Source organism: Atractosteus spatula, chromosome 8 (genome assembly GCF_055471065.1).
Source record: "Atractosteus spatula isolate fAtrSpa1 chromosome 8, fAtrSpa1.hap1, whole genome shotgun sequence".
Lineage (NCBI taxonomy): Eukaryota > Metazoa > Chordata > Actinopteri > Semionotiformes > Lepisosteidae > Atractosteus > Atractosteus spatula.
The window spans coordinates 33,452,105-33,466,687 of record NC_142713.1 but is presented as its reverse complement, the minus strand read 5'-3'; the positions used below and the strand labels follow the sequence as shown (position 1 = coordinate 33,466,687).

At 42.2% G+C, this 14,583-nt stretch overlaps 11 non-coding genes across 11 annotated transcripts; all 11 read left to right on the top strand.

The window, feature by feature from the left end:
• Positions 1–165: 165 nt before the first annotated feature.
• Positions 166–237, top strand: trnac-gca (transfer RNA cysteine (anticodon GCA)). Its single transcript has one exon. It is a non-coding gene; the product is annotated as a tRNA-Cys (tRNA).
• Positions 238–1,317: 1,080 nt separating this feature from the next.
• trnac-gca (transfer RNA cysteine (anticodon GCA)) lies at positions 1,318–1,389 on the top strand. The gene has a single exon. It is a non-coding gene; the product is annotated as a tRNA-Cys (tRNA).
• A 1,080-nt stretch (positions 1,390–2,469) lies between these two features.
• Positions 2,470–2,541, top strand: trnac-gca (transfer RNA cysteine (anticodon GCA)). Its single transcript has one exon. It is a non-coding gene; the product is annotated as a tRNA-Cys (tRNA).
• A 1,080-nt stretch (positions 2,542–3,621) lies between these two features.
• Positions 3,622–3,693, top strand: trnac-gca (transfer RNA cysteine (anticodon GCA)). Its single transcript has one exon. It is a non-coding gene; the product is annotated as a tRNA-Cys (tRNA).
• A 1,080-nt stretch (positions 3,694–4,773) lies between these two features.
• trnac-gca (transfer RNA cysteine (anticodon GCA)) lies at positions 4,774–4,845 on the top strand. Its single transcript has one exon. It is a non-coding gene; the product is annotated as a tRNA-Cys (tRNA).
• A 1,079-nt stretch (positions 4,846–5,924) lies between these two features.
• Positions 5,925–5,996, top strand: trnac-gca (transfer RNA cysteine (anticodon GCA)). The gene has a single exon. It is a non-coding gene; the product is annotated as a tRNA-Cys (tRNA).
• A 1,080-nt stretch (positions 5,997–7,076) lies between these two features.
• trnac-gca (transfer RNA cysteine (anticodon GCA)) lies at positions 7,077–7,148 on the top strand. Its single transcript has one exon. It is a non-coding gene; the product is annotated as a tRNA-Cys (tRNA).
• A 1,080-nt stretch (positions 7,149–8,228) lies between these two features.
• trnac-gca (transfer RNA cysteine (anticodon GCA)) lies at positions 8,229–8,300 on the top strand. Its single transcript has one exon. It is a non-coding gene; the product is annotated as a tRNA-Cys (tRNA).
• A 1,080-nt stretch (positions 8,301–9,380) lies between these two features.
• Positions 9,381–9,452, top strand: trnac-gca (transfer RNA cysteine (anticodon GCA)). The gene has a single exon. It is a non-coding gene; the product is annotated as a tRNA-Cys (tRNA).
• Positions 9,453–10,532: 1,080 nt separating this feature from the next.
• Positions 10,533–10,604, top strand: trnac-gca (transfer RNA cysteine (anticodon GCA)). Its single transcript has one exon. It is a non-coding gene; the product is annotated as a tRNA-Cys (tRNA).
• A 1,079-nt stretch (positions 10,605–11,683) lies between these two features.
• On the top strand, positions 11,684–11,755 carry trnac-gca (transfer RNA cysteine (anticodon GCA)). The gene has a single exon. It is a non-coding gene; the product is annotated as a tRNA-Cys (tRNA).
• Positions 11,756–14,583: the final 2,828 nt, after the last annotated feature.

Sequence of the window (14,583 nt, the reverse complement as noted above, 5' to 3'; positions counted from 1 at the left end):
ACTTGCAAGGTGGTTGGTTTCACACTTAGCCCTCCTTCTGGGACATGCTCTAATATCATCATGAAAAGCAACTCCGCCCAAATGTTATCCTTATTAGTATTGCTTGCCTTGAGCCTGATTGGAAAGAAACCAATCAGAGCACTTAGACAGCAAGGTGTTTGCATGGGGGGTATAGCTCAGTGGTAGAGCATTTGACTGCAGATCAAGAGGTCTCCGGTTCAAATCCGGGTGCCCCCTTTCCGATCCCCACCGTTGCTTTTATGAGATCAATTTGCAACCCAGATGTGTTCTCGCGTGTATAACAGGTGATATGTTCTAACATGGTCCATAGGCCTGTAAAATCGCAAAGTATAGCTGGTTCTGGATAACACTTCCCAATTTCCAGTGAACATGTCTCACGTAGGCTTCAAATACGTTCAAAGCTATTTAAAAGTTGGATTGTGGTTCTTCCCCCTCCAATGTCAATGAACTGGAATGGTAGTTGCGGTGATTTTTAAATTTCATTTCAGCATTCAGTTGATTCTTCTACATGTACAGAGATTGAACTTGAATCCTACCAAGTTGTTGTTGGACTGCTATCCCAGGGTTTTGGTTGAATGCATGAGCAAATTAAAGGAGCATTTGAGTTTGAAACACAAAATGATTCTTTCTTAACGTTCCCCCAATGATAAAAAAAAGAGCTCTTTGGGAATCTACTGTATATGATAGCAAAATGAAGAGAGTCTGGTCGCACCGAAGATGTGAAATGCATCTGAAACAACAAACGAAAGCAAATACGGCCGTGCAACTCGACAAAGATTAACGTGACGATGGCAGTACAGGCCGTCGTCCCACGACCTCTCTTGAGGTTGTATTTGTCGTTCAGTGGTCCTGTTTTCTTTCCTGTCGAGATACATAGTCTGTCCTGAGTTGTTGTCCCTCCATTTTGAGTCTGGATACAGAGCTGTGCCTTCCCTTGGCTTAAAATGGAGGTAGCCTGTCAATCAAGGCAAGCTGGGGGTGGAGCCAAGGGTATTTAAACCAGACTCTATTGGAGGACAGGGAATCTCGCCTCTGTCTGTGAGGGGGTGGTTTTTATCATATTCTCGGATTTGTTTTCTTAAATGTGTTTTTTCCTTATTTTTTCTATGGCCTTATGGCCATCCCTGACTTACTTGCAAGGTGGTTGGTTTCACACTTAGCCCTCCTTCTGGGACATGCTCTAATATCATCATGAAAAGCAACTCCGCCCAAATGTTATCCTTATTAGTATTGCTTGCCTTGAGCCTGATTGGAAAGAAACCAATCAGAGCACTTAGACAGCAAGGTGTTTGCAGGGGGGGTATAGCTCAGTGGTAGAGCATTTGACTGCAGATCAAGAGGTCTCCGGTTCAAATCCGGGTGCCCCCTTTCCGATCCCCACCGTTGCTTTTATGAGATCAATTTGCAACCCAGATGTGTTCTCGCGTGTATAACAGGTGATATGTTCTAACATGGTCCATAGGCCTGTAAAATCGCAAAGTATAGCTGGTTCTGGATAACACTTCCCAATTTCCAATGAACATGTCTCACGTAGGCTTCAAATACGTTCAAAGCTCTTTTAAAGTTGGATTGTGGTTCTTCCCCCTCCAATGTCAATGAACTGGAATGGTAGTTGCGGTGATTTTTAAATTTCATTTCAGCATTCAGTTGATTCTTCTACATGTACAGAGATTGAACTTGAATCCTACCAAGTTGTTGTTGGACTGCTATCCCAGGGTTTTGGTTGAATGCATGAGCAAATTAAAGGAGCATTTGAGTTTGAAACACAAAATGATTCTTTCTTAACGTTCCCCCAATGATAAAAAAAAGAGCTCTTTGGGAATCTACTGTATATGACAGCAAAATGAAGAGAGTCTGGTCGCACCGAAGATGTGAAATGCATCTGAAACAACAAACAAAAGCAAATACGGCCGTGCAACTCGACAAAGATTAACGTGACGATGGCAATACAGGCCGTCGTCCCACGACCTCTCTTGAGGTTGTATTTGTCATTCAGTGGTCCTGTTTTCTTTCCTGTCGAGATACATAGTCTGTCCTGAGTTGTTGTCCCTCCATTTTGAGTCTGGATACAGAGCTGTGCCTTCCCTTGGCTTAAAATGGAGGTAGCCTGTCAATCAAGGCAAGCTGGGGGTGGAGCCAAGGGTATTTAAACCAGACTCTATTGGAGGACAGGGAATCTCGCCTCTGTCTGTGAGGGGGTGGTTTTTATCATATTCTCGGATTTGTTTTCTTAAATGTGTTTTTTCCTTATTTTTTCTATGGCCTTATGGCCATCCCTGACTTACTTGCAAGGTGGTTGGTTTCACACTTAGCCCTCCTTCTGGGACATGCTCTAATATCATCATGAAAAGCAACTCCGCCCAAATGTTATCCTTATTAGTATTGCTTGCCTTGAGCCTGATTGGAAAGAAACCAATCAGAGCACTTAGACAGCAAGGTGTTTGCATGGGGGGTATAGCTCAGTGGTAGAGCATTTGACTGCAGATCAAGAGGTCTCTGGTTCAAATCCGGGTGCCCCCTTTCCGATCCCCACCGTTGCTTTTATGAGATCAATTTGCAACCCAGATGTGTTCTCGCGTGTATAACAGGTGATATGTTCTAACATGGTCCATAGGCCTGTAAAATCGCAAAGTATAGCTGGTTCTGGATAACACTTCCCAATTTCCAATGAACATGTCTCACGTAGGCTTCAAATACGTTCAAAGCTCTTTAAAAGTTGGATTGTGGTTCTTCCCCCTCCAATGTCAATGAACTGGAATGGTAGTTGCGGTGATTTTTAAATTTCATTTCAGCATTCAGTTGATTCTTCTACATGTACAGAGATTGAACTTGAATCCTACCAAGTTGTTGTTGGACTGCTATCCCAGGGTTTTGGTTGAATGCATGAGCAAATTAAAGGAGCATTTGAGTTTGAAACACAAAATGATTCTTTCTTAACGTTCCCCCAATGATAAAAAAAAGAGCTCTTTGGGAATCTACTGTATATGACAGCAAAATGAAGAGAGTCTGGTCGCACCGAAGATGTGAAATGCATCTGAAACAACAAACGAAAGCAAATACGGCCGTGCAACTCGACAAAGATTAACGTGACGATGGCAATACAGGCCGTCGTCCCACGACCTCTCTTGAGGTTGTATTTGTCGTTCAGTGGTCCTGTTTTCTTTCCTGTCGAGATACATAGTCTGTCCTGAGTTGTTGTCCCTCCATTTTGAGTCTGGATACAGAGCTGTGCCTTCCCTTGGCTTAAAATGGAGGTAGCCTGTCAATCAAGGCAAGCTGGGGGTGGAGCCAAGGGTATTTAAACCAGACTCTATTGGAGGACAGGGAATCTCGCCTCTGTCTGTGAGGGGGTGGTTTTTATCATATTCTCGGATTTGTTGTCTTAAATGTGTTTTTTCCTTATTTTTTCTATGGCCTTATGGCCATCCCTGACTTACTTGCAAGGTGGTTGGTTTCACACTTAGCCCTCCTTCTGGGACATGCTCTAATATCATCATGAAAAGCAACTCCGCCCAAATGTTATCCTTATTAGTATTGCTTGCCTTGAGCCTGATTGGAAAGAAACCAATCAGAGCACTTAGAGAGCAAGGTGTTTGCATGGGGGGTATAGCTCAGTGGTAGAGCATTTGACTGCAGATCAAGAGGTCTCCGGTTCAAATCCGGGTGCCCCCTTTCCGATCCCCACCGTTGCTTTTATGAGATCAATTTGCAACCCAGATGTGTTCTCGCGTGTATAACAGGTGATATGTTCTAACATGGTCCATAGGCCTGTAAAATCGCAAAGTATAGCTGGTTCTGGATAACACTTCCCAATTTCCAATGAACATGTCTCACGTAGGCTTCAAATACGTTCAAAGCTGTTTAAAAGTTGGATTGTGGTTCTTCCCCCTCCAATGTCAATGAACTGGAATGGTAGTTGCGGTGATTTTTAAATTTCATTTCAGCATTCAGTTGATTCTTCTACATGTACAGAGATTGAACTTGAATCCTACCAAGTTGTTGTTGGACTGCTATCCCAGGGTTTTGGTTGAATGCATGAGCAAATTAAAGGAGCATTTGAGTTTGAAACACAAAATGATTCTTTCTTAACGTTCCCCCAATGATAAAAAAAAGAGCTCTTTGGGAATCTACTGTATATGACAGCAAAATGAAGAGAGTCTGGTCGCACCGAAGATGTGAAATGCATCTGAAACAACAAACGAAAGCAAATACGGCCGTGCAACTCGACAAAGATTAACGTGACGATCGCAATACAGGCCGTCGTCCCACGACCTCTCTTGAGGTTGTATTTGTCGTTCAGTGGTCCTGTTTTCTTTCCTGTCGAGATACATAGTCTGTCCTGAGTTGTTGTCCCTCCATTTTGAGTCTGGATACAGAGCTGTGCCTTCCCTTGGCTTAAAATGGAGGTAGCCTGTCAATCAAGGCAAGCTGGGGGTGGAGCCAAGGGTATTTAAACCAGACTCTATTGGAGGACAGGGAATCTCGCCTCTGTCTGTGAGGGGGTGGTTTTTATCATATTCTCGGATTTGTTTTCTTAAATGTGTTTTTTCCTTATTTTTTCTATGGCCTTATGGCCATCCCTGACTTACTTGCAAGGTGGTTGGTTTCACACTTAGCCCTCCTTCTGGGACATGCTCTAATATCATCATGAAAAGCAACTCCGCCCAAATGTTATCCTTATTAGTATTGCTTGCCTTGAGCCTGATTGGAAAGAAACCAATCAGAGCACTTAGACAGCAAGGTGTTTGCATGGGGGGTATAGCTCAGTGGTAGAGCATTTGACTGCAGATCAAGAGGTCTCTGGTTCAAATCCGGGTGCCCCCTTTCCGATCCCCACCGTTGCTTTTATGAGATCAATTTGCAACCCAGATGTGTTCTCGCGTGTATAACAGGTGATATGTTCTAACATGGTCCATAGGCCTGTAAAATCGCAAAGTATAGCTGGTTCTGGATAACACTTCCCAATTTCCAATGAACATGTCTCACGTAGGCTTCAAATACGTTCAAAGCTCTTTAAAAGTTGGATTGTGGTTCTTCCCCCTCCAATGTCAATGAACTGGAATGGTAGTTGCGGTGATTTTTAAATTTCATTTCAGCATTCAGTTGATTCTTCTACATGTACAGAGATTGAACTTGAATCCTACCAAGTTGTTGTTGGACTGCTATCCCAGGGTTTTGGTTGAATGCATGAGCAAATTAAAGGAGCATTTGAGTTTGAAACACAAAATGATTCTTTCTTAACGTTCCCCCAATGATAAAAAAAGAGCTCTTTGGGAATCTACTGTATATGACAGCAAAATGAAGAGAGTCTGGTCGCACCGAAGATGTGAAATGCATCTGAAACAACAAACGAAAGCAAATACGGCCGTGCAACTCGACAAAGATTAACGTGACGATGGCAATACAGGCCGTCGTCCCACGACCTCTCTTGAGGTTGTATTTGTCGTTCAGTGGTCCTGTTTTCTTTCCTGTCGAGATACATAGTCTGTCCTGAGTTGTTGTCCCTCCATTTTGAGTCTGGATACAGAGCTGTGCCTTCCCTTGGCTTAAAATGGAGGTAGCCTGTCAATCAAGGCAAGCTGGGGGTGGAGCCAAGGGTATTTAAACCAGACTCTATTGGAGGACAGGGAATCTCGCCTCTGTCTGTGAGGGGGTGGTTTTTATCATATTCTCGGATTTGTTTTCTTAAATGTGTTTTTTCCTTATTTTTTCTATGGCCTTATGGCCATCCCTGACTTACTTGCAAGGTGGTTGGTTTCACACTTAGCCCTCCTTCTGGGACATGCTCTAATATCATCATGAAAAGCAACTCCGCCCAAATGTTATCCTTATTAGTATTGCTTGCCTTGAGCCTGATTGGAAAGAAACCAATCAGAGCACTTAGACAGCAAGGTGTTTGCATGGGGGGTATAGCTCAGTGGTAGAGCATTTGACTGCAGATCAAGAGGTCTCCGGTTCAAATCCGGGTGCCCCCTTTCCGATCCCCACCGTTGCTTTTATGAGATCAATTTGCAACCCAGATGTGTTCTCGCGTGTATAACAGGTGATATGTTCTAACATGGTCCATAGGCCTGTAAAATCGCAAAGTATAGCTGGTTCTGGATAACACTTCCCAATTTCCAATGAACATGTCTCACGTAGGCTTCAAATACGTTCAAAGCTCTTTAAAAGTTGGATTGTGGTTCTTCCCCCTCCAATGTCAATGAACTGGAATGGTAGTTGCGGTGATTTTTAAATTTCATTTCAGCATTCAGTTGATTCTTCTACATGTACAGAGATTGAACTTGAATCCTACCAAGTTGTTGTTGGACTGCTATCCCAGGGTTTTGGTTGAATGCATGAGCAAATTAAAGGAGCATTTGAGTTTGAAACACAAAATGATTCTTTCTTAACGTTCCCCCAATGATAAAAAAAAGAGCTCTTTGGGAATCTACTGTATATGACAGCAAAATGAAGAGAGTCTGGTCGCACCGAAGATGTGAAATGCATCTGAAACAACAAACGAAAGCAAATACGGCCGTGCAACTCGACAAAGATTAACGTGACGATGGCAATACAGGCCGTCGTCCCACGACCTCTCTTGAGGTTGTATTTGTCGTTCAGTGGTCCTGTTTTCTTTCCTGTCGAGATACATAGTCTGTCCTGAGTTGTTGTCCCTCCATTTTGAGTCTGGATACAGAGCTGTGCCTTCCCTTGGCTTAAAATGGAGGTAGCCTGTCAATCAAGGCAAGCTGGGGGTGGAGCCAAGGGTATTTAAACCAGACTCTATTGGAGGACAGGGAATCTCGCCTCTGTCTGTGAGGGGGTGGTTTTTATCATATTCTCGGATTTGTTTTCTTAAATGTGTTTTTTCCTTATTTTTTCTATGGCCTTATGGCCATCCCTGACTTACTTGCAAGGTGGTTGGTTTCACACTTAGCCCTCCTTCTGGGACATGCTCTAATATCATCATGAAAAGCAACTCCGCCCAAATGTTATCCTTATTAGTATTGCTTGCCTTGAGCCTGATTGGAAAGAAACCAATCAGAGCACTTAGACAGCAAGGTGTTTGCATGGGGGGTATAGCTCAGTGGTAGAGCATTTGACTGCAGATCAAGAGGTCTCCGGTTCAAATCCGGGTGCCCCCTTTCCGATCCCCACCGTTGCTTTTATGAGATCAATTTGCAACCCAGATGTGTTCTCGCGTGTATAACAGGTGATATGTTCTAACATGGTCCATAGGCCTGTAAAATCGCAAAGTATAGCTGGTTCTGGATAACACTTCCCAATTTCCAATGAACATGTCTCACGTAGGCTTCAAATACGTTCAAAGCTCTTTAAAAGTTGGATTGTGGTTCTTCCCCCTCCAATGTCAATGAACTGGAATGGTAGTTGCGGTGATTTTTAAATTTCATTTCAGCATTCAGTTGATTCTTCTACATGTACAGAGATTGAACTTGAATCCTACCAAGTTGTTGTTGGACTGCTATCCCAGGGTTTTGGTTGAATGCATGAGCAAATTAAAGGAGCATTTGAGTTTGAAACACAAAATGATTCTTTCTTAACGTTCCCCCAATGATAAAAAAAAGAGCTCTTTGGGAATCTACTGTATATGACAGCAAAATGAAGAGAGTCTGGTCGCACCGAAGATGTGAAATGCATCTGAAACAACAAACGAAAGCAAATACGGCCGTGCAACTCGACAAAGATTAACGTGACGATGGCAGTACAGGCCGTCGTCCCACGACCTCTCTTGAGGTTGTATTTGTCATTCAGTGGTCCTGTTTTCTTTCCTGTCGAGATACATAGTCTGTCCTGAGTTGTTGTCCCTCCATTTTGAGTCTGGATACAGAGCTGTGCCTTCCCTTGGCTTAAAATGGAGGTAGCCTGTCAATCAAGGCAAGCTGGGGGTGGAGCCAAGGGTATTTAAACCAGACTCTATTGGAGGACAGGGAATCTCGCCTCTGTCTGTGAGGGGGTGGTTTTTATCATATTCTCGGATTTGTTTTCTTAAATGTGTTTTTTCCTTATTTTTTCTATGGCCTTATGGCCATCCCTGACTTACTTGCAAGGTGGTTGGTTTCACACTTAGCCCTCCTTCTGGGACATGCTCTAATATCATCATGAAAAGCAACTCCGCCCAAATGTTATCCTTATTAGTATTGCTTGCCTTGAGCCTGATTGGAAAGAAACCAATCAGAGCACTTAGACAGCAAGGTGTTTGCATTGGGGGTATAGCTCAGTGGTAGAGCATTTGACTGCAAATCAAGAGGTCTCCGGTTCAAATCCGGGTGCCCCCTTTCCGATCCCCACCGTTGCTTTTATGAGATCAATTTGCAACCCAGATGTGTTCTCGCGTGTATAACAGGTGATATGTTCTAACATGGTCCATAGGCCTGTAAAATCGCAAAGTATAGCTGGTTCTGGATAACACTTCCCAATTTCCAGTGAACATGTCTCACGTAGGCTTCAAATACGTTCAAAGCTATTTAAAAGTTGGATTGTGGTTCTTCCCCCTCCAATGTCAATGAACTGGAATGGTAGTTGCAGTGATTTTTAAATTTCATTTCAGCATTCAGTTGATTCTTCTACATGTACAGAGATTGAACTTGAATCCTACCAAGTTGTTGTTGGACTGCTATCCCAGGGTTTTGGTTGAATGCATGAGCAAATTAAAGGAGCATTTGAGTTTGAAACACAAAATGATTCTTTCTTAACGTTCCCCCAATGATAAAAAAAAGAGCTCTTTGGGAATCTACTGTATATGATAGCAAAATGAAGAGAGTCTGGTCGCACCGAAGATGTGAAATGCATCTGAAACAACAAACGAAAGCAAATACGGCCGTGCAACTCGACAAAGATTAACGTGACGATGGCAGTACAGGCCGTCGTCCCACGACCTCTCTTGAGGTTGTATTTGTCGTTCAGTGGTCCTGTTTTCTTTCCTGTCGAGATACATAGTCTGTCCTGAGTTGTTGTCCCTCCATTTTGAGTCTGGATACAGAGCTGTGCCTTCCCTTGGCTTAAAATGGAGGTAGCCTGTCAATCAAGGCAAGCTGGGGGTGGAGCCAAGGGTATTTAAACCAGACTCTATTGGAGGACAGGGAATCTCGCCTCTGTCTGTGAGGGGGTGGTTTTTATCATATTCTCGGATTTGTTTTCTTAAATGTGTTTTTTCCTTATTTTTTCTATGGCCTTATGGCCATCTCTGACTTACTTGCAAGGTGGTTGGTTTCACACTTAGCCCTCCTTCTGGGACATGCTCTAATATCATCATGAAAAGCAACTCCGCCCAAATGTTATCCTTATTAGTATTGCTTGCCTTGAGCCTGATTGGAAAGAAACCAATCAGAGCACTTAGACAGCAAGGTGTTTGCATGGGGGGTATAGCTCAGTGGTAGAGCATTTGACTGCAGATCAAGAGGTCTCTGGTTCAAATCCGGGTGCCCCCTTTCCGATCCCCACCGTTGCTTTTATGAGATCAATTTGCAACCCAGATGTGTTCTCGCGTGTATAACAGGTGATATGTTCTAACATGGTCCATAGGCCTGTAAAATCGCAAAGTATAGCTGGTTCTGGATAACACTTCCCAATTTCCAATGAACATGTCTCACGTAGGCTTCAAATACGTTCAAAGCTCTTTAAAAGTTGGATTGTGGTTCTTCCCCCTCCAGTGTCAATGAACTGGAATGGTAGTTGCGGTGATTTTTAAATTTCATTTCAGCATTCAGTTGATTCTTCTACATGTACAGAGATTGAACTTGAATCCTACCAAGTTGTTGTTGGACTGCTATCCCAGGGTTTTGGTTGAATGCATGAGCAAATTAAAGGAGCATTTGAGTTTGAAACACAAAATGATTCTTTCTTAACGTTCCCCCAATGATAAAAAAATGAGCTCTTTGGGAATCTACTGTATATGACAGCAAAATGAAGAGAGTCTGGTCGCACCGAAGATGTGAAATGCATCTGAAACAACAAACGAAAGCAAATACGGCCGTGCAACTCGACAAAGATTAACGTGACGATGGCAATACAGGCCGTCGTCCCACGACCTCTCTTGAGGTTGTATTTGTCGTTCAGTGGTCCTGTTTTCTTTCCTGTCGAGATACATAGTCTGTCCTGAGTTGTTGTCCCTCCATTTTGAGTCTGGATACAGAGCTGTGCCTTCCCTTGGCTTAAAATGGAGGTAGCCTGTCAATCAAGGCAAGCTGGGGGTGGAGCCAAGGGTATTTAAACCAGACTCTATTGGAGGACAGGGAATCTCGCCTCTGTCTGTGAGGGGGTGGTTTTTATCATATTCTCGGATTTGTTTTCTTAAATGTGTTTTTTCCTTATTTTTTCTATGGCCTTATGGCCATCCCTGACTTACTTGCAAGGTGGTTGGTTTCACACTTAGCCCTCCTTCTGGGACATGCTCTAATATCATCATGAAAAGCAACTCCGCCCAAATGTTATCCTTATTAGTATTGCTTGCCTTGAGCCTGATTGGAAAGAAACCAATTAGAGCACTTAGACAGCAAGGTGTTTGCATGGGGGGTATAGCTCAGTGGTAGAGCATTTGACTGCAGATCAAGAGGTCTCTGGTTCAAATCCGGGTGCCCCCTTTCCGATCCCCACCGTTGCTTTTATGAGATCAATTTGCAACCCAGATGTGTTCTCGCGTGTATAACAGGTGATATGTTCTAACATGGTCCATAGGCCTGTAAAATCGCAAAGTATAGCTGGTTCTGGATAACACTTCCCAATTTCCAATGAACATGTCTCACGTAGGCTTCAAATACGTTCAAAGCTCTTTAAAAGTTGGATTGTGGTTCTTCCCCCTCCAATGTCAATGAACTGGAATGGTAGTTGCGGTGATTTTTAAATTTCATTTCAGCATTCAGTTGATTCTTCTACATGTACAGAGATTGAACTTGAATCCTACCAAGTTGTTGTTGGACTGCTATCCCAGGGTTTTGGTTGAATGCATGAGCAAATTAAAGGAGCATTTGAGTTTGAAACACAAAATGATTCTTTCTTAACGTTCCCCCAATGATAAAAAAAGAGCTCTTTGGGAATCTACTGTATATGACAGCAAAATGAAGAGAGTCTGGTCGCACCGAAGATGTGAAATGCATCTGAAACAACAAACGAAAGCAAATACGGCCGTGCAACTCGACAAAGATTAACGTGACGATGGCAGTACAGGCCGTCGTCCCACGACCTCTCTTGAGGTTGTATTTGTCGTTCAGTGGTCCTGTTTTCTTTCCTGTCGAGATACATAGTCTGTCCTGAGTTGTTGTCCCTCCATTTTGAGTCTGGATACAGAGCTGTGCCTTCCCTTGGCTTAAAATGGAGGTAGCCTGTCAATCAAGGCAAGCTGGGGGTGGAGCCAAGGGTATTTAAACCAGACTCTATTGGAGGACAGGGAATCTCGCCTCTGTCTGTGAGGGGGTGGTTTTTATCATATTCTCGGATTTGTTTTCTTAAATGTGTTTTTTCCTTATTTTTTCTATGGCCTTATGGCCATCCCTGACTTACTTGCAAGGTGGTTGGTTTCACACTTAGCCCTCCTTCTGGGACATGCTCTAATATCATCATGAAAAGCAACTCCGCCCAAATGTTATCCTTATTAGTATTGCTTGCCTTGAGCCTGATTGGAAAGAAACCAATCAGAGCACTTAGACAGCAAGGTGTTTGCATGGGGGGTATAGCTCAGTGGTAGAGCATTTGACTGCAGATCAAGAGGTCTCTGGTTCAAATCCGGGTGCCCCCTTTCCGATCCCCACCGTTGCTTTTATGAGATCAATTTGCAACCCAGATGTGTTCTCGCGTGTATAACAGGTGATATGTTCTAACATGGTCCATAGGCCTGTAAAATCGCAAAGTATAGCTGGTTCTGGATAACACTTCCCAATTTCCAATGAACATGTCTCACGTAGGCTTCAAATACGTTCAAAGCTCTTTAAAAGTTGGATTGTGGTTCTTCCCCCTCCAATGTCAATGAACTGGAATGGTAGTTGCGGTGATTTTTAAATTTCATTTCAGCATTCAGTTGATTCTTCTACATGTACAGAGATTGAACTTGAATCCGACCAAGTTGTTGTTGGACTGCTATCCCAGGGTTTTGGTTGAATGCATGAGCAAATTAAAGGAGCATTTGAGTTTGAAACACAAAATGATTCTTTCTTAACGTTCCCCCAATGATAAAAAAAAGAGCTCTTTGGGAATCTACTGTATATGACAGCAAAATGAAGAGAGTCTGGTCGCACCGAAGATGTGAAATGCATCTGAAACAACAAACGAAAGCAAATACGGCCGTGCAACTCGACAAAGATTAACGTGACGATGGCAGTACAGGCCGTCGTCCCACGACCTCTCTTGAGGTTGTATTTGTCGTTCAGTGGTCCTGTTTTCTTTCCTGTCGAGATACATAGTCTGTCCTGAGTTGTTGTCCCTCCATTTTGAGTCTGGATACAGAGCTGTGCCTTCCCTTGGCTTAAAATGGAGGTAGCCTGTCAATCAAGGTAAGCTGGGGGTGGAGCCAAGGGTATTTAAACCAGACTCTATTGGAGGACAGGGAATCTCGCCTCTGTCTGTGAGGGGGTGGTTTCCCCACCGTTTCTTCTACGAGATCAGTTTGCAACCCAGATGTGTTCTCGCGTGTATAACAGGTGATGTGTTCTAACATGGTTCTTAGGCCTGTAAAATCGCAAAGTATAGCTGGTTCTGGATAACACTTCCCAATTTCCAATGAACATGTCTCGTGTAGGCTTCAAATACGTTCAAAGCTGTTTAAAAGTTGGATCGTGGTTCTTCCCCCTCCAATATCAATGAACTGGAATGGTAGTTGTGGTGGTTTTTAAATTTCGTTTTAGCATTCAGTTGATTCTTCTACATGTACAGAGATTTTACTAGAATCCTACCAATTTGTTGTTGGACTGCTATCCCAGGGTTTTGATTGAATGCATGAGTTCCTCCAATATTAAAAATATTAGCTCTTTGGGAATCTACTGTATATGATAGCAAAAATAAGAGAGAAGTAATGTGAAATGCATCTGAAACAACACATGAATCCAAAAACACCCGTGCAACTTGACAAAGATTAACGTGACGACGTCAGTTCAAGCCTTCGTCCCATGACCTCTCTTGAGGTTCCATTTGTTGTTTAGATTAGTTGGAAAGATAGTAATCAGATCACTTAGAGAGGATTGTGTTTTCATGGAGGGCAGAGCTCAGTGGCAGAGCACTTAACTGCAGATTAAGAGGTCTCCGGTTCATGTTCGGTTGCCCTGTTTCCGATCCCCACCGTGGCTTTTACAAGATCAACTTGCAACCCATTGGAGCTCTCATGTGTTTAACAGTTGATATGTTTTAACATGATCTGAAGGCTTGCAAAATTGATAAGCATATGTTCACCAGGTATGAAAAGGAAATAAAGCTTGTGTCATTTTTGAAAAAATGTGGCAGAAACTAAAAGATGTAGATGCAAAAATTGCTGTACAAAATAAAAATTGTAGTCAAGCAATCTAAGAAAGTGACCTGCAACTTATTAAGTATGGAAATGCATTTTAAAAACTGTGGTCATGGAAATGAAAAAGCATGTGTGCGAAATAAAAACCTTTTGACAGGCATTGTGAAAGGCGGCGACTCTCAAAGTGTAAAGAAAGATTCACTCTGGATCATTTAATCTTTTTTCAAAAGACATGCTTGTCTTTCTTAAACTATCACAATGCTTTACTAAGGCTAGAATTGCAGACATATCTGTTGATGACACAGCACCAGAGCTGAATGAGCACACCTGTGTTATCCAAACTTTCTGTTTCTGAGATATCTTTCTTTATTTTAATTTAAAATGTTCTTTTTAATGTGCCAAAAAAAATATTCTAAATATTCTAAATCAATTTTTTCTAGATTAATGTATAATTTTAAATTCCTCAATTAAAAATCCATGACTTGAAATATATATTTTCTAACATTGTTTGCCTTTTTTGCTTTCCCATATTGTCTAGAAGATGTAAAATGTCAATGTAACGTTTCATGAATAGCTTCCTTAAGCTTTGTGTTTCCCATCTTGCATTTATAAAATGATATTTTGCTATCTGAATGTAACTGTTTTTTTTTACTTTAAATATCATCTACCACATGTTTGCTCAGTCTTGTATATTGTCCATATCCTTTTGAATTTCCATTTCTAATTTAATTTCTTCAATTTCTTCAATATTCCTACTTTTAGTAACTCCCACAAATTGAACATAAGTAGTTTACTAAGAATACCAGAATCTATATTATTGATATACTGTACACTATATTTGGAAGAGTAACGGTCCTAATGCATGTCCCTGTAGTAATACCCTAATTACATCACCCCAAATTGATGATCCACCTCTTATCTAGACTCTTGTTTTCCATTAACCTGTTTCCAGTCCAGGCTCACTCATTACCTTGAACGCTTACTGCTGGAGGGTTGCTTAATGTTGATGCTTTTTTTTTCAAACTTCCATAGACTAAACATTTTGTCGTTTCAAACCTGAAAGTAAACAGGTATCAATGTAATGAAAACACACATGAATATTCTTCTGGTTTCTAGCAGGGGGAAATTCT